Source organism: Thalassophryne amazonica, chromosome 6 (genome assembly GCF_902500255.1).
Source record: "Thalassophryne amazonica chromosome 6, fThaAma1.1, whole genome shotgun sequence".
Classification (NCBI taxonomy): domain Eukaryota; kingdom Metazoa; phylum Chordata; class Actinopteri; order Batrachoidiformes; family Batrachoididae; genus Thalassophryne; species Thalassophryne amazonica.
In genome coordinates, this window is record NC_047108.1 from 55,824,302 (window position 1) to 55,843,949 (window position 19,648).

A 19,648-nucleotide genomic window follows, 5' to 3' on the forward strand; every position below is an offset into this window, starting at 1 on the left:
GGGAGGTGTTCTCTTTACGGATGAATCCCGGTTCACACTGTTCAGGGCAGATGGCAGACAGCGTGTGTGGCATCGTGTGGGTGAGCGGTTTTCTGATGTCAATGTTGTGGATCGAGTGGCCCATGGTGGCGGTGGGGTTATGGTATGGGCAGGCATCTGTTATGGACGAAGAACACAGGTGCATTTTATTGATGGCATTTTGAATGCACAGAGATACCGTGACGAGATCCTGAGGCCCATTGTTGTGTCATACATCCAAGAACATCACCTCATGTTGCAGCAGGATAATGCACGGCCCCATGTTGCAAGGATCTGTACACAATTCTTGGAAGCTGAAAATGTCCCAGTTCTTGCATGACCGGCATACTCACCAGACATGTCACCCATTGAGCATGTTTGGGATGCTCTGGACTGGCGTATACGACAGCGTGTACCAGTTCCTGCCAATATCCAGCAACTTCACACAGCCATTGAAGAGGAGTGGACCAACATTCCACAGGCCACAATTGACAACCTGATCAACTCTATGCGAAGGAGATGTGTTGCACTGCATGAGGCAAATGGTGGTCACACCAGATACTGACTGGTATCCCCCCCCCCCCATTAAAACAAAACTGCACCTTTCAGAGTGGCCTTTTATTGTGGGAAGTCTAAGGCACACCTGTGCACTAATCCTGGTGTCTAATCAGCATCTTGGTATGGCACACCTGTGAAGTGGGATGGATTATTTCAGCAAAGGAGAAGTGCTCACTATCACAGATTTAGACTGGTTTGTGAACAATATTTGAGGGAAATGGTGATATTGTGTATGTGGAAAAAGTTTTAGATCTTTGAGTTCATCTCATACAAAATGGGAGCAAAACCAAAAGTGTTGCATTTATATTTTTGTTGAGTGTATATTCTGAGATTGTCTGTATGTTCGTTGTGCACATTTCACAACATTAAATTGTTACCTTTTGGCTCATCTATTGGCCTTTTGGCTCGTTCATTTGCGCCCCCTGTTGTGGGTCCGTGTCACTACACTTTCACAACAGAATTCATTTTATTAGGAAATTGAGCATGCTGTGGCCTTTAGATTCTGGGTCTTCTGTTTGGCTTGGGGCTGGTGGCCAGCAATCACCTTGGTATTTGTTTTTCTTGTTGTTGACTCTTTTTTTCTGATGCCTGATTTTTTTTATTTGTGTGAAACGCCTTGAGGTGACTTTGTTGTGATTTGGCACTATATAAATAAAAGAAATGAATGAAGTTACCACCGACATTCCACGTCTCAACAGCCAGGGTGTTGTGAGTGCGGACAGGGCCGCCGGGCCACCCGCCCTTGACCGCCACGCAATCATCTCTGCACCTGACCCCCATGGCCCCCTCTACAGGTGGTGAACCCACAGGAGGGCAGGCCCACGTCACTCTTTTGGGCTGAGCCTGGCCGGGCCCCATGGGCTAAGGCCCGACCACCAGACGCTCGCGCATGAGCCCCAACCCCAGACCTGGCTCCAGGGTGGGGCCCTGGCTCCACCATACCGGGCGACATCTCGGTCCTTGAATTTTTACTGGTCATGGGAGCTTCTGAAGTGCCCTTAGTCTGATCCCTCCACGTCGAAAGGAGCCAGTTGAGGTGGCTCGGGCAACTTTTCCGGATGCCCCCTGGATGCCTCACTGGAGAGGTGTTCCGGGCACATCCCATCGGGAGGAGGCCCCGGGGAAGACCCAGGACATGCTGGAGGGACTACATCTCTCAGCTGGCTTGGGAACGCCTTGGGGTTCTCCGGAGGAGCTAGGCGAGGTATGTGTGGATCGGGAGGTTTGGGCGGCTTTGCTTGAGCTGCTGCCCCCGTGACCCTACTCCGGATAAAGCAGAAGAAAATGGATGGATGGATAGATGGAAATTACCACCACCTGGACAGTAGCGTGAAACTGCAGACTAACAAAGCAACAATGTAAAAATCCTGTATTGAAAATGTAATTTAAGGAAAATTACAAATTTATTTATGTTGAAACTTATTTAAATTATTAAAAAATTACCAACGTCATAGAATGGCTCATTACACAATTTAATATGATTGGATTATATTTGTTATTATTCCACTTTATTTTCATTGCCATGAATCAAATCAAATCAAATCCATTTTATTTATATAGCACCAAATCACAACAACAGTTGCCCCAAGGCGCTTTATATTGCAAGGCAAAAGCCCCAACGGTCAAAACGACCCCCTATGATCAAGCACTTGGCGACAGTGGGAAGGAAAAACTCCCTTTTAACAGGAAGAAACCTCCAGCAGAACCAGGCTTAGGGAGGGGCAGTCTTGTGCCTGGACTGGTTGGGGCTGAGGGGAGAGAATCAGGAAAAAGACATGCTGTGGAAGACAGCAGAGATCAATCAGTAATGATTAAATGCAGAGTGGTGCATACAGAGCAAAAAGACAAAGAAACACTCAGTGCATCATGGGAACCCCCCAGCAGTCTAAGTCTATAGCAGCATAACTAAGGGATGGTTCAGGGTCACCTGATCCAGCTCTAACTATAAGCTTTAGCAAAAAGGAAAGTTTTAAGCCTAATCTTAAAAGTAGAGCGGGTGTCTGTCTCCCTGATCCGAATTTGGAGCTGGTTCCACAGGAGAGGAGCCTGAAAGCTGAAGGCTCTGCCTCCCATTCTACTCTTAAAAACCCTAGGAACTACAAGTAAGCTTGCAGTCTGAGAGCAAAGTGCTCTATTGGGGTGATATGGTACTAAGAGGTCCCTAAGATAAGATGGGACCTGATTATTCAAAACCTTAGAAGTAAGAAGAAGAATTTTAAATTCTATTCTAGAATTAACAGGAAGCCAATGAAGAGAGGCCAATATGGGTGAAATATGCTCTCTCCTTCTAGTCCCCGTCAGTACTCTAGCTGCAGCATTTTGAATTAACTGAATGCTTTTCAGGGAACTTTTAGGACAACCTGATAATAATGAATTACAATAGTCCAGCCTAGAGGAAATAAATGCATGAATTAGTTTTTCAGCATCACTCTGAGACAAGACTGTTATGTGTCGGTCGCGGGCGGAGGACCGACCAGCGTTTGAAGTAGAACCCAGTATAAAATAAGCAGAGCACGGTACAAAGGATAACAGAATTTAGTAACATAACAGTGAGGTGCAGAATTACAAACAAATAAGTGCGCGGTCTGGCGTGGTTGAATAGCGGTGCGCTCCCAGCAGCACAAACAGTCCGGAGCCAGAACAGTTCGGACCCAAGGACCCCGCCGACACCCCCCAGGTGGCCGCGACCAACCGAGTCTGTGAAAGAAGACACCATCATGTGAGTCCACCACTCCACACACAGAGAGACCACTCAAAGGTGTACATAAACAGCAAACACTTCCTGGCTTAATCACCAATCAGCTTCCCACCCTGCAGGCATGGAACATCCAGTTCAATTCTCCACTGCAGTGGAAGCTGATTAAATGACTAATATAACAGCTAATAAGGTGTGAGGGACACCACATTTACTGACTGTACTCATGTTAGTCACAAAACCTAAAGTACCTCAGGAAGTGTGCTGACGAGCATGAGACCTCACCCCCTCCTCTTTCACAGACCATGGTATCAAACCTGGTACGGTCTCTGCATCCATGATGATGAGATGGCTCTCTAGACGATGATCTCACCCATCTGGTCACAAGGTCGAGTCTCTGGCAAATACACACTGTGTACTCCAGACTTAAATGCAACCATGCCCCAATCCATGTAGATGCACCACAGCTGTGAGTCCTGACGAGCTGCACATGACCAGCCTCAGGTGATCAGGGTGAGGTCCTGATAGCTCAGCCACACAGCCACTCAGTCCTGAACGCAAGCCACCTGGAAGGAAAAACAAAAGACAGAACAGAAGACAGAAACAAAAGGCAGCCAGGCACCCCCAGCCATACAACAAAGACCTTTCTAATTTTAGAGCTATTGCGCAAATGTAAAAAAGCAGTCCTACATATTTGCTTAATATGCGCATTGAAGGACATATCCTGATCAAAAATGACTCCACGATTTCTCACAGTATTACTAGAGGTCAGGGTAATGCCATCCAGAGTAAGGATCTGGTTAGACACCATGTTTCTAAGATTTGTGGGGCCAAGTACAATAACTTCAGTTTTATCTGAATTTAAAAGCAGGAAATTAGAGGTCATCCATGTCTTTATGTCTGTAAGCATTCATGCAGTTTAACTAATTGGTGTGTGTCCTCTGGCTTCATGGATAGATAAAGCTGGGTATCATCTGCGCAACAATGAAAATTTAAGCAATGCTTTCTAATAACACTGCCTAAGGGAAGCATGTATAAAGTGAATAAAATTGGTCCTAGCACAGAACCTTGTGGAACAAATTGTAATCTATTAGATAAATATGATTCAAACCACCGCAGCGCAGTGCCTTTAATACCTTTAATATAGTGATTTAATAATGAATCACTTCAGTACAATCAGTGACACTGTGCAATATAAATATTATTCTAATACATCAAATAATGGGGTGCAATCTGAAATTTCCTGCTATATACAGTTGAAAATTCTGCCATTCCACTTTAAATGAGGCTGAGAAACAGTGCTGTATTATGACTTGAACTTAGCGGATATGGTGCTTTTTGAATTGATAACGGGCTCACCAATTTAAGCATGTCACTGTAGTACAGCATTCAATCAAAAATACATCTCTTTGATTACCTGAAACTGTCCTGTGGTGAGATGGACATTTTCTTTGCTATGTGTGCTATATTGATGTTACTCACAATCTATCTGAAAAACTCCAAAATAAAACATAATAATAAAAAAATACAATTAAAGAGTCTTTTTGTTCCCCTCTGGCTTCACAGACAGTTCTATGAATATTAAGTCAGACATTAATAATCAGAGTGATCTTTCCATTTGGTCACAGTTTTTTGTTTCAGGGAATTTCTCAAGTACAACTTCAGACAGACATTGTTTTGATCTTATATTCACTAGTGTCACCAAAGGTATTACATTCCATATACTTCTTTATCAATAATTTAACCCTCAGGGGTCCAGAAACAATAATGAATGAATGAGTGAATGAATTAATTAAAAAAACATTGATTTGGACCCACCAGCAATTTCATGGAACCCAGATGGTTGATGCACACACATACTGTTATGCTTGGAGCCAGTAACAGAGTCAAATTCAACCTCCGAAGCAGGCAGCCAGCACTCAGATGAAGTGATTAAAAAAAAAACCAATGTAATTTAATTATCCAAGGTGATCGAGTGTGCAAAAAACAGACAATGTGGAAAAAACAGTGAGGGGACCAGGGGTAAAGATAAACAAAAGCTGGAACACCACAGAGGCAGGAGACACGAAAAAACTTACAAAACGAAGAGAAACAAGGACACATCTAACAGTCATCACACTGTCAATAACAATACAATAGACCCGCTACAGGTGTGCAGAAAAATCAGAAGGTCGACCTAACAGAAACATGTGAAGAACAGAACACAGAGAAAAATAACTTAAACCAACAATGACTGGAGCCATATCATAAAATGGACAATAGATGAGTAGGAAAAATAATTAACAAGACTGAACCAACTCCGCAGAACCCCCAAAACTCAGAATGCAACAGATCAAAAATGAGGAACTAAGAATGAACTGATGTACACATGCAACCAGTGGGTGACTCCGGGGCTGAGGCTGGGGTCAGACACATTAACAAAACACAAATGATCAACAAACTAGACATCTGAAATGCACAAGACACAGAGGTTGGATGAAGGCCATATGCACAACACAGACACACGCAGGATGCAAGAAGAACAGCAGACACACACTTACATCTACAAGACACCGAGGAGCAAACCACACACATGCAGGTGCAAACCACAGACAAGCGGAGACACACCTACGTGCAGGGAACAAGGACGAGGGCACACTTGACAGACATGAGGAGACACACCCACACAGAAGAACAGAAAACAACAAAATACAAAAACACAAGAATTCAAAAAGACAGCCAAATAGGCTGATTGGTGGAACTGCCACAGTACCCTTCACTCAAATGCTGGCCCCAACGGCATAACCTCCTGCCTCCCCCAAAACTTACCTGAGAAAAACAAAAAAACAACGAACACACGCCAAAAAGGGGGACACCAAAAAAACAAAAGAAAAAAAAAAACAAAGAGAAACATAAAACAGGGAAAAAAAAACAACCCCACAAAACACACAGCTGGCAGGAGGCAAGGTTCGCAACGGCGGGCATTTTGCAAAACAAGGGCAAACCACCCCGGACACAATGATTCATAACCCCATTACTACACAAAGGAGGTACAGTACAGCAGCCGCTGAAAGCGGCAGCTCGAGGCTGGCCCGGCGACCTGCCATTGCTGATTCAAGGTTCCATGTGCCAACCATCAATCTGGTAGGAGTCCACTGCTGAAATGGGAGGCTGACAGGTGTCCATCACTGAGACAAGAGATCAGCTTTGAGGCTGGCAAGACTCCATCATTGAGATGAGAGTCCAGCACTTCAACCATTAAGAGTCCATGGCGGAGCCAGAAGAGCGACCGCATGGTCCCCAGAGAACCAACTAGAGACAGCAGGGTAGCCACATGGCCCACCGGCGATCACTGCCGTCTCAGGGATGGGTGCGAGTGGCCCCGCCGCAATGTCCTCAAAGGCAATAACAGAATGTCCCATCGTGTTGGCATCCACAAAAGCTAAAGCTGATGGCTCCCCAATGACATCATCTTTGGCGGCTGAGCCCCGATCCTGTGTCGATAATCAATCAATCATTCAATCCAAGCTTACCGCAGCCGTAGTCGTGCCGCAGCCAGCTTGGGGGGAACAGGAGGACTTCCGTCATTTGGTGTTCCTTAGTCATTTGGTGTTCCTTCACAGGTGAGCCTTATTACAATCTGCACACCTGTCTTTTATCTTCTCATTTCATGTTCCTATTTAAGTAGGGACATGTAAGAAAGAAAGCATTGTTCAGCGTTTCATTTAAAGTATTTAAGTAAAGATTGGATTAGCCGCGAGGCGGCGGAGGATTAGCCGCGAAGCTAACAGCGACCTACCCAGGCCGGCGGCGTTCCATCCAGGCCCGCGGCGACGGCGGAGGTGACCCACCCAGGCCCGCGGTGTCAGCGGAGGCGACCCACCCAGGCCCGCGGCGTCGGGGGAGGCGATCCACCCAGGCCCGCGGCGTCGGCGATCCACCCAGGCCTGCGGCGTCGGCGATCCATGTAGGCCTGCGGCATCAGCGATCCACCCAGGCCCGCGGCATCGGCGGAGACGATCCATCCAGGGCGTCGGCGGAGGTTAACTTGCTCCGCTAGTTATCGGCTATCCTAAAGCTAAGTCACTCTACTCATCGTCATGTCACCTAAAAAGAACCCCATTAGCGGAGGAGAATGAGGACATTAGGAAGGCACTCGACTTTCTTTCACATGAAGTCTGTGAGATCAAATCAAAACAAGAGAAGATTTTGCAACTTGTGGAGGAAGCTGCAAAATTACGGGCGCAGGTCGAGGAGAAGGACAGGAAGATCGCAGCCCTGGAACGAAGAGTGGATGATTTGGAACAATACTCAAGAATAAATGATGTTATTGTGACTGGGCTGAAGATAAAACTGCGGTCATATGCGCACGCTGTGACCGCAAACAGTGTGGACAGAGCCGGCGAGCTGGAGATGAGCTCCACGGAGCAACAAGTGGCAGCTTTTCTCGCGACCAGAGACATTCATCTGGACGTGGACACCATCGAGGCTTGCCACCCTCTCCCAGCTAAGGACAACAACACGCCAGCTCTGATTCTGAGATTTGTGAGCAGTAAAACAAAATTGCACTAATGAAACAAGGGAAAAAGCTAAAGGGTACGAATGTTAATCTGAACGACCATTTAATAAAAAGGAATGCTGATATTGCCAAGAAAGCCAGATATTTACGGAAACAAAATAAAATACAGAATGCATGGGTTATGAACTGTAAAGTATACATTAAACTTAAAGGTATGCCTGAGGAAGCTAAGGTATTAGTTATCAAAGACATAGAAGAACTGAATAAATATGAATGAGGATAAAACTGGCTTTTTTTTGTACTGGTTTTGGGTTGATTGTGATTATTGATAAAAATCTATAGATAACATAATGACCATTGACAGTGATGAGTTTATTTCAGCCCAGGAGCTTGGTTTGGAAACATTTAATCACTGTAATTCTGCTTCCCGCCCCTTTGGACTTGAAATCGACCCTGAATCCTTTTTCACTGAAAAAATAGTATGGCAATGTAATTATTTTACAGAACAACAACTCAAAGAGTATAAATTTAACAATGGGGCCTTTTCAATTATACATTTTAACAGTAGAAGTCTTCTTCAGAACATGTCCAGTATAAGTGATTGTTTGTCAACAACCAAAAAACCTTTTCAGTTATTGCAATCTCAGAAACATGGCTAATGGATGATAACAAAGATTTAGTACATCTGGACGGTTATGAATTGTTTCTAGTGAATAGGCAGAGGAAAAGGGGTGGAGGCGTAGCACTGTATGTAAGGTCTGATTATAACTGCAAACTTGTTAACAATATGTCATTTACACTGGACAACATTATGGAATGCGTTACTGTGGAAATTACAACCATGAATTCTAATAATATCATTGTTAGCTGCATATACAGAGCTCCTGGAGCAAACATTGATTCTTTTGAAGAAATAGTTATGGCAACATATAACAAAATCAATAGAAATAAGTATTTATTTGTCTGTGGAGATTTTAATGTAGATTTTTTGAATCCTCACAATCATCCACAAACCACTTCTTTCATAAATTCCTTATACTCTTTAGGATTATTTCCAACTATCACTCATCCAAGCAGAATCACTGTTAACTCTACAACCCTTATTAACAATATTCTATCTAATGCTATTGTTGTATGGCTGGGGGGCCTGGCTGCCTTTTTGTTTCTGTCTTTTGTTTTTCCTTCCAGGTGGCTTGCATTTGGGACTGAGTGGCTGTGTTGCTGAGGTTATCAGGACCTCACCCTGATCACCTGCAGCTCGTCAGGACTCACAGCTGTGGTGCATCTATATGGATTGGAACATGGTGGCATTTAAGACTGGAGTATACAGTGTGTATTTGCCAGAGACTCGACCTTGTGACCAGACGGGTGAGATCGTCGTCTCGGGAGCCATCTCATCATCAGTGGATGCAGAGAACGTCCAGGGTTTGATGCACGGTCTGTGAAAGAGGAGGGGGTGAGGTCTCACGCTCGTCAGCACACTTCCTGAGGTACGTTAGATTTTGTGACTAACGTTTATACAGTCAGTAAATGTGGTGTCCCTCACACCTTATTATATTGAGCTGTACGTTAGTCATGTATCGGCTTCCACTGCAGTGGAGTTTTGTGAACTGGATGTTCCATGCCTGCAGGTTGGGAAGCTGATTAGTAATTAAGCCAGGAAGTGTTTGCTGTTTATGTACACCTTTGAGTGGTCTCTCTGTGTGTAGAGTGTGGACTCACATAATGGTTCCTTCTTTCACAGACTCGGTTTGTTGCGGCCACCTGGGGGGTGTCGGCGGGGTCCTTGGGTCCGAACGGCTTCTGGCTCCGGACCGTTAGCGCTGCTGGGAGCGCACCGTATCACCACCACGCCAGACCGCACATTCTTTTGTTGTTTTGTATCACTTCACTGTTATGTATTAAATTCAGTTAGCCTTTGTACCGTGCTCTGCTTATTTCATACTGGGTCCTTCAAACGCTGGTCGGTTCTCCGAGCTGCGTCCGACACATAACAGTAGTCTCTGGCCAAACATCACGGACCCAGCAGTAGCAGAGACGGTAACCCGCCGGGAAGGCGGCAGCAGATGTTCAGTAGTTATCCGGATCAGTTGCGTGTGCTCTCCGCCCGGATGGTGCGTGTTTGAGACCCATTGCTGAATACTGATTTGTGCTCTCTTGCAGCCGTGTTCCTGTGTTTGTGCCTTATCCGTGGGTCGTGGTGGAGTGTGACTGGCGACGGCTTCGCGTCACGGTCCGACCGGATAAGAGGTTTAAACGGAAGCTGCAAGAGTGTGTCTGTAATGGGTGCACGCGCACGGCGGAGCTCTGTGGCACGGGTCGCTGAGCTTCCTGTGTTACAGTTGTAGCCCCGTTTCCCCGGATAAAGATAACTACTGCGTCTGTTGTATCAGCTCCGGCGTTATTTAGTTGAGCACATTTTGGTTGTGTGTTGCACACAGCTGCGCACGGAGATGCAGCTCGTTTGTTTTCTGTCACCAAAGGGTTTTTTTTCATTTTTAGCACTTTGGCTCCCTCTTTTGGTGACTTAGTCACATTACCGTTAAGCTCTTAAATTAGAACAGGTGTGTTCGATTTGTTTGAGCTTAACGGTATACGTCACTGATTTGTTTTGTGTTAGTTCATTTCGTTTGGGTGTTTTTTGAGTTGGTTTTTGTGTGGGATTTATTTTTTTTTTCCACTGTTTGTGTCTGGGGTTGTGACCCTGCAGCCTGTCTAAGAAGGAAAAAAAAAAAAAAAAGGACCCAAACAACTGTATGTTGGTCTGTTAGTCTTTCTTTTATTTCTTTTTGTTTCACCTCCCCAGGGTTTGATGGGACAGTCCCCTGGGGGGTGATGGGTGGTACTTGGGTTTTTTTTTCTTTTTTTTTGTTTGTTTTTGTTATGCCCTCTCTTCTCCTCTGACTCCAGCCGGGTGAGCCGTAGTGTTGGCGTTGCTGGAGGGGTGCAGTTTGGTTGTGCTGGGCATTTCCCAGGTAGCCTCTGCACCCGGGAGGGGGGGGGGGTTTGGGTATTTTCTTTTTCTTCCCTCTCTTCTCCTCTGGCTCCAGCCGGGTGAGCCGTAGTGTCGGCGTTGCTGGAGTGGTGCAGTTTAGTTATACTGGGCGTTTCCCGGGTAACCTCTGCACCTGGGGGGGGGGTGTTTTTGATTCCCTGTTCCACTTCCGGCTTCAGCACGCCTTTGGCCATCTGCCATCGGCGTGGCTGAGGTTTGGGGCAGTGGGATATACCCGCAGCTAGTGGCTGGTGTAGAAGTCGGAGGAGTGGCGCCATTTTGTGCCGTTTGCCATAACCGCTGTTCCACTCCTCCTGGTTGGCTTCTGGGGTATAGTCACGGTTGGTGACACTGGACGTGCTTCCAGTTTCCACTGCGCCAAGGGGGTGGGGTTGGGGTTGTTTTGTTTGTATGTTTTTTTTTTTTTCTCTCTTCTTGTTTTTTCCCCCCAGTTTCCGCCCTCAGGGTTTGACTGTGGTGTCCTCTGGGGGGAAAGGGCTGTGGGTCCATCTAGCCATAGACGGCCGGGGCTGGGTCCGTTGGTCATGAGGGGAGGCGTCTCCTGGGGTTGACAAGTGGTCCTCTGGGAGGCGCTGGGAGTCCCCGTGGGTGACGTTGGATCCCAGAGGGACCTCGGCTGTGGTTATTACTCCTGGAGCTGGCGGGAAGTCCTCTGGGGGGTGTTGGTCCCTACATGTCGTTTGGGGGGGGGGGGGTTTACCACTTTTATTTGTAAGCTTAAGTTTGGGGTTTTTCTTTTCTCCTCTTCCCGGGGTTTGATGGGACGGTCCCCTGGGGAGGGGGGGTGTTTTGGTTGTTTGTGTTTGTCTTTTTTGTTTTATGACTAATGACCGCACATGGTTGGATAAAGGCTGACCGCACAGGTTTAAGAACTCCTGGCCACACCTGTGCTAAGTGACTGACTGAAACAAAGGCAAGGATGCAGCCAGAGGAGAGGACATCAACCATTCTGTTGGAAGACGAATGCAGATGCGGTTTCCAGCCACGGTCCCTGGAGGGGGGTGTTTCTCCTGGGCCAGGTTTGTGTGGTCGCCGGGAGGCTTCCCGTGAGGGTGGGGTACTGTTGTATGGCTGGGGAGCCTGGCTGCCTTTTTGTTTCTGTCTTTTGTTTTTCCGTCCAGGTGGCTTGCATTTGGCACTGAGTGGCTGTGTTGCTGAGGTTATCAGGACCTCACCCTGATCACCTGCGGCTCGTCAGGACTCACAGCTGTGGTGCATCTATATGGATTGTAACATGGTGGCATTTAAGACTGGAGTATACAGTGTGTATTTGCCAGAGACTCGACCTTGTGACCAGACGGGTGAGATCGTCGTCTCGGGAGCCATCTCATCATCAGTGGATGCAGAGAACGTCCAGGGTTTGATGCACGGTCTGTGAAAGAGGAGGGGGTGAGGTCTCACGCTCGTCAGCACACTTCCTGAGGTACGTTAGATTTTGTGACTAACGTTTATACAGTCAGTAAATGTGGTGTCCCTCACACCTTATTATATTGAGCTGTACGTTAGTCATGTATCGGCTTCCACTGCAGTGGAGTTTTGTGAACTGGATGTTCCATGCCTGCAGGTTGGGAAGCTGATTAGTAATTAAGCCAGGAAGTGTTTGCTGTTTATGTACACCTTTGAGTGGTCTCTCTGTGTGTAGAGTGTGGACTCACATAATGGTTCCTTCTTTCACAGACTCGGTTTGTTGCGGCCACCTGTGGGGTGTCGGCGGGGTCCTTGGGTCCGAACGGCTTCTGGCTCCGGACCGTTAGCGCTGCTGGGAGCGCACCGTATCACCACCACGCCAGACCGCACATTCTTTTGTTGTTTTGTATCACTTCACTGTTATGTATTAAATTCAGTTAGCCTTTGTACAGTGCTCTGCTTATTTCATACTGGGTCCTTCAAACGCTGGTCGGTTCTCCGAGCTGCGTCCGACACATAACAGCTATATCTGGTAATCTCACAGCAGGAATTTTGATAAGTGATATTAGTGATCATTTGCCAGTTTTCACTGTGTTTGCATCACAGGGTCATAGTAGTAGTAATCACCAAAGTGAACTAAAAACCTTGAGGAGAACAGTAACACCTGTAACCATTGATAACTTTAGGGAGGAATTATTGCGCCAGAACTGGGACGAGGTGTATGTTGATGATGTTGATGAATCTTATAATGCTTTTATTTCAACTGTCTCCAGGTTATATGACAAACATTGTCCTCTTGTTAACATAAGGCACAGAAATCGATATTGTCACAAACCATGGATAACTAAGGGACTTCAGAAAGCATGTAAAAAGAAGAACTTGTTGTATAAACAATTTATAAAATTAAGAACAAAGGAAGCTGAAACTAAATACAAAATATATAAAAATAAATTAATTAATATTATGAGATTTTCTAAGAAAAAAAATAGTGAGTTACTGGGTATAAATAGAAACAATATCAAAAACACATGGAATATTATAAATGAAATAATAAATAAGAGTAAAAATGTTAGAGATTATCCTTCACTTTTTCATTTAAAAAGTAACAATATGATTAATGACAACAAGTCTATTGCTAATCACTTTAATGAATATTTTGTTAATGTTGGGAAAAATCTTGCTAGTAGTATTGACTCATCGAATAACAACTTCTGGGTCAATAATACATCATTTAATAAATCTATGTCAATGTTTATTGGTGGCACTGATGAGAGAGAAATAATTGATTTGGTGTATGGTTCCAAAAGTAAGAAATCAACTGATTTTAACAGTTTGGATATGGCTTTATTGAAAAAAATTATTGATTGTATAGTAAAACCTTTCAGTTGCATTTGCAATTTGTCAATGAGCACTGGTATATTTCCCTCTCAAATGAAAATAGCTAAAGTAATACCTCTGTTTAAATCAGGTGATAAACACACCTTTTCTAATTATAGACCCATTTCACTTTTGCCACAATTTTCCAAAATTTTAGAAAAACTTTTTGCTAAGAGACTATTTATCAAAATACGACATACTCTGTGAAGAACAATACGGATTCAGAACGTCTCGGACTACATCACTTGCTGTGATGGATTTGGTGGAAAATATAGCGACTGCACTTGATAATAAACAATACACAGTAAGCATTTTCTTTGATTTAAAGAAAGCATTTGACACAGTTAATCATGGAATACTATTATCTCAATTGCAGCAATACGGAATCAGAGGTCTTGCATATGATTGGATTAATAGTTATTTACATGGTAGATTTCAGTATGTTCATTTTAACAATATCGTTTCTGAACTCCGGGTAATTACGTGCTGTCAGTATTGGGTCCATTGTTATTTTTACTGTATATTAATGATATAAGCTGTGTGTCGAGATCACTGAGGTATGTCCTCTTTGCTGATGACACAACTGTGTTTTGCAGTGGTGATAATGTCGAACAGCTTCTGGACATGGTGGAGAATGAATTGGGAAAGTTCAAGGCTTGGTTTGATGCCAATAAATTGTCACTCCACCTTGGGAAAACTAAATGTATTATATTTGGAAATAAACAATTACCTAAATTTAAAAAATTGACTATAAACAATACGGAAATAGAGGTAGTAACAGAGAATAAATTCCTTGGTGTTATAATTGACAATAAACTAAGTTGGAAAGTACATATAAACTATATTAAATCAAAAATGTCCAAATATATTGCCATTTTGTATAAAGCCAAAGACATACTATCAGGGGAAGGGTTACTTACTTTATACCATTCATTAATAGCACCATATGTGACATATTGCATTGATTTGTAAATACTTATAAATCAAACACTAATCAAATATTCCTTCTACAAAAATGAGCCATACGTATCATCTGCAATAAACACTTTCGTGAACCAACTCATTCCCTATTCATTTCTTTGAATGTAATAAAATTTAGAGATATGGTGGAGTACATTACACTACAGATTTTGATAAAAGCAAAAAACCAAGCCTTGCCGAGACATGTCCAGAAGCTGTTCAAACTGAGGGATTCTGAATATACACTCAACAAAAATATAAACGCAACACTTTTGGTTTTGCTCCCATTTTGTATGAGATGAACTCAAAGATCTAAAACTTTTTCCACATACACAATATCACCATTTCCCTCAAATATTGTTCACAAACCAGTCTAAATCTGTGATAGTGAGCACTTCTCCTTTGCTGAGATAATCCATCCCACCTCACAGGTGTGCCATATCAAGATGCTGATTAGACACCATGATTAGTGCACAGGTGTGCCTTAGACTGTCCACAATAAAAGGCCACTCTGAAAGGTGCAGTTTTGTTTTATTGGGGGGGATACCAGTCAGTATCTGGTGTGACCACCATTTGCCTCATGCAGTGCAACACATCTCCTTCGCATAGAGTTGATCAGGTTGTCAGTTGTGGCCTGTGGAATGTTGGTCCACTCCTCTTCAATGGCTGTGCGAAGTTGCTGGATATTGGCAGGAACTGGTACACGCTGTCGTATACACCGGTCCAGAGCAGCCCAAACATGCTCAATGGGTGACATGTCTGGTGAGTATGCCGGCCATGCAAGAACTGGGACATTTTCAGCTTCCAAGAATTGTGTACAGATCCTTGCAACATGGGGCCATGCATTATCCTGCTGCAACATGAGGTGATGTTCTTGGATGGCACAACAATGGGCCTCAGGATCTCGTCACGGTATCTCTGTGCATTCAAAATGCCATCAATAAAATGCACCTGTGTTCTTCGTCCATAACAGACGCCTGCCCGTACCATAACCCCACCGCCACCATGGGCCACTCGATCCACAACATTGACATCAGAAAACCGCTCATCCACACGACGCCACACACACTGTCTGCCATCTGCCCTGAACAGTGTGAACCGGGATTCATCCGTGAAGAGAACACCTCTCCAACGTGCCAAACGCCAGCGAATGTGAGCATTTGCCCACTCAAGTCGGTTACGATGACGAACTGGAGTCAGGTCGAGACGCCGATGAGGACGACGAGCATGCAGATGAGCTTCCCTGAGACGGTTTCTGACAGTCTGTGGAGGAATTCTTTGGTTATGCAAACCGATTGTTTCAGCAGCTGTCCGAGTGGCTGGTCTCAGACGATCTTTGAGGTGAACATGCTGGATGTGGAGGTCCTGGGCTGGTGTGGTTACACGTGGTCTGCGGTTGTGAGGCTGGTTGGATGTACTGCCAAATTCTCTGAAACGCCTTTGGAGATGGCTTATGGCAGAGAAATGAACATTCAATACACGAGCAACAGCTCTGGTTGACATTCCTGCTGTCAGCATGCCAATTGCACGCTCCCTCAAAACTTGCGACATCTGTGGCATTGTGCTGTGTGATAAAACTGCACCTTTCAGAGTGGCCTTTTATTGTGGGCAGTCTAAGGCACACCTGTGCACTAATCATGGTGTCTAATCAGCATCTTGATATGGCACACCTGTGAGGTGGGATGGATTATCTCAGCAAAGGAGAAGTGCTCACTATCACAGATTTAGACTGGTTTGTGAACAATATTTGAGGGTAATGGTGATATTGTGTATGTGGAAAAAGTTTTAGATCTTTGAGTTCATCTCATACAAAATGGGAGCAAAACCAAAAGTGTTGCGTTTATATTTTTGTTGAGTGTACTTTACGTGGCTATGTATTATTCAAGAAACCATTAATTTGCACCAATGTAAAAGGTTTTTGTGTATCCGTGACGGGGGTAAGGATGTGGAATGAGTCTCCTATTGAGATCAAAACGTGTGGTACTCTGGCATGTTTTAAGCGACTCTGCAAAAAAGTAATTGTTTCAAAATATTGTAGTGGGATCGTCGTGAAGTGACTGTGTCAAGTATGTAATGTTTGCTTGTATGTAAGTATGTATGCTTAGGTATATGTGGGTAGCGTATGTGATGGTATATGTATTGTACAAGTATTTGTGTGTGTATATATGTGTGTATGTATGTATATATATATGGATGTGTGTGTGTGTGTGTGTGTGTGTATGTATATTTGCATACGTGTGTGTGTGTGTGAATCTAATTAGTAGTGAGTGTATTTATTGATTTCATGGAATAAGGGGTGGGTCTTGATAAGTTATGGTTCTACCCACCCCCTTTCGATCACATGGGTTTTGATTTTGGTCAGTTTTGGATTGTTTTTTGTTTTCTGTTTTGCTGTATTGTTGTTTTGTTTTGTGTTTGTAAATATTGTATTTCTTTTTTTATTCAACCATGTGTGTTGAAATAAAATAATTCAATTCAATTTATATAGCCCTTTCCACAGCCCAGAGGGTCACCAAAGTGCTTAACAGTCAGATAAAAACATAGGTAATAACTTAAGACAAGCACATTTAAAACAAACACATCAATAGAAATATACATTCAAAATATTTTCAGATAAGAACAAAATAAAATGTCTGAGCGCTGCTGGTTGTGCAAAAGCCATTTTAAAAAGGAAGATCTTTAATTTAGATTTAAAAAGACCCAGGTCAGTGGTGGTGCAGATCACAGGGGGTGAGCTTGTTCTGCTCTGGGTGCAGCCACAGAGAAAGCCCAACTCCAGACAATTGTAGTTGTAGGGGCTGACAGCTCCCTGATGATGCAATCCGTGGTGGAGGCAGCCTGACTGGAATAGTAGTAAGTAGTCAGTAGCAAGTTCACACTGAAACAGGGAGTGCCAAGTATTGAGCCCACAGTGAAACAGGAAATGTCAAATGTTGAACACTTCCTGGATTGACAAGACAGGAGATCTCATGGGATATCACTGGAGTTCAGTGGCAAGTTGAGAGTGAAAAAGGAAGTGCTAAATTTTGAGCCCACAGTGATGCAGGAAATAAATGTTGAACACTTCCTGGACTGACAGTATATGAGATCTCATGGGATCTTGTGGGAATTCAGTGGCAAATTGAGACTGAAACAGGAAATGCCAAATTTTGAGTCCACAGTGAAACAGTAAATGTCAAATGTGTTTAACTTTGGAAAGTGTTTTTTTTTTTATAATCCCCCCTCCCTAGTTTTGATCTATTTTTTTTTTTTTTTTAATTAACCTGTTCTTTGGTATGTTGTTTTTGCTGTTGTATGTAATCCTCTGAAAGGTTTCTGTGTAATATTTTGTTTGTCTCATTAAATAATAAAAAAGTCAAATGTTGAACACTTCCTGGTTTAACAATAAATGAGATCTCATGTGTAACAAATATTCAGGTCTCACATGGGTGCACCAGAATAAATGTAGTGAATTTACAAAGCCTCACACGCGAGCAACCATAAAGATGTAACAAAATTGGTCAATTCTAGATTGGCGCACACCGGAGCACCAAAATAAAGTGTAGTGAATAAGTAGTTAAACTCACAAATTGAATTAGATTGGCCTAGGCCTAATTTAAGGGTCACCAAAATAATTAACCATTTTCGGGTTTAATAATTATTATTTAATTAGGATAATTAATCCTCGGGGCACCACCTATTTGAAGCATAGGTACTTTAATTTAAACATTCATTAATTTATCAGTCTCAAATTAATCAGTCAGTCTCAACTGAATTATCAGTCTCTGGTCTGAAAGTCTGAATTCACGATACAATTGACCAAAGGTTTCCTTCTGAACACCAAATGAACCACAGCAGAAATATTTACAATTATACAAGAAATGAACAGTTTACTGGCATTTTGTGGATTTTGATTAAATAAGTTCATTTATGAACACAATTCCTACTTACTCATGAGACGTGAAAGAAAGAGAGATGAAGCTTAAAGACTTTAAGTGAATAAATCTGATTAGAATTTAGTGATGAAATTGGAAGCCAATTATTTTTAAGAAAATTATTAAACAAACATATGAATATATTTAAAAAGAAGAATAATAATAAGGAGGAGCCACTTTGTATCCATTAACAACAAACCCTTTTTCTGGAACCTTTACAGGGTCACTTAGCTGGTCCATTGAAAAGGTGGTTCGGACGGCCGTCCGTCCGTCCTTGATGTAGGCTCTTTGCAGCGTGGTCACTTGGGTCAGGGGTTAACTCAGTGGTCTCCCCGGGTGATCCCAAAGGCTTGTGTTGGCTGGCTTTACCCACAGGATGGCTGCTTGCAGTCCGGTTTGAAATCAGCTCCGTCATCAGCTGCTGGACCCCAGAGGTGGAAGGTGTTTGTTGAAAATGGTTTCTCATAGCGTTTAAAAAGTTTGTTGGAGCCAGATTAAAGGTCTTCGTGAATTTAGAAAAAATAAAACTTTAAGAGCATCAGAAAATTACAAAAGAGGAGAAGTTGCTTTTCTGTAAATTTGCTATTATTTTGAAAAGTTCAGCTCAGAAGTTCTCTTAAAAAAAGTCTTTACGCACCTTAAAGCGTCAGGTTAAAATTCTCAAATGTTGAGACAAGAATAAAACAAAGAATGAATGCCACGTGGTAGCTTCAGCTAGGTTAGCTTAGCATGGGGCTTTGTTGGCGCAAAAATAATTAAGCGTTTTGGAAAGGAAGAGAGTTGGGAGAGGGCAGAACTCTGTTCTAACGTTTTAAGGGGGACTGACATCACCATACTCCGCCCATTTAGGGTGTATAATCTCACAGAATACTTCATGTGTTCAGAGGGCAGACCCAAATGATTCAACTATTTACACACATTAACTCTTTTGGTATAATATTGTTCTAAGACACTCGAATGGATACACATTATTAATCATCACTTAAACACATCCTTTGGATAAACAGAATACTTCACCATCAACATATTGCTAATATACACATTATTAATCATCACTTAAACACATCCTTTGGATAAACAGAATACTTCACCATCAACATATTGCTAATGCAGAAAGATCACACTTAAACACACATGGGCATATGTCAATGAAATGGAATGATTATTGTTGGGTATTTTCTCCTCCAAACATTCTTAAAACCTTT

At 43.3% G+C, this 19,648-nt stretch overlaps 1 long non-coding RNA gene across 1 annotated transcript; it reads left to right on the top strand.

The window, feature by feature from the left end:
* Nucleotides 1-7,854: 7,854 nt before the first annotated feature.
* LOC117511626 lies at nucleotides 7,855-17,620 on the top strand. The gene is made up of 3 exons (XR_004561006.1): nucleotides 7,855-8,001; nucleotides 8,741-8,748; nucleotides 17,609-17,620. It is a non-coding gene; the product is annotated as an uncharacterized LOC117511626 (long non-coding RNA).
* The last annotated feature ends 2,028 nt before the right edge of the window (nucleotides 17,621-19,648 follow it).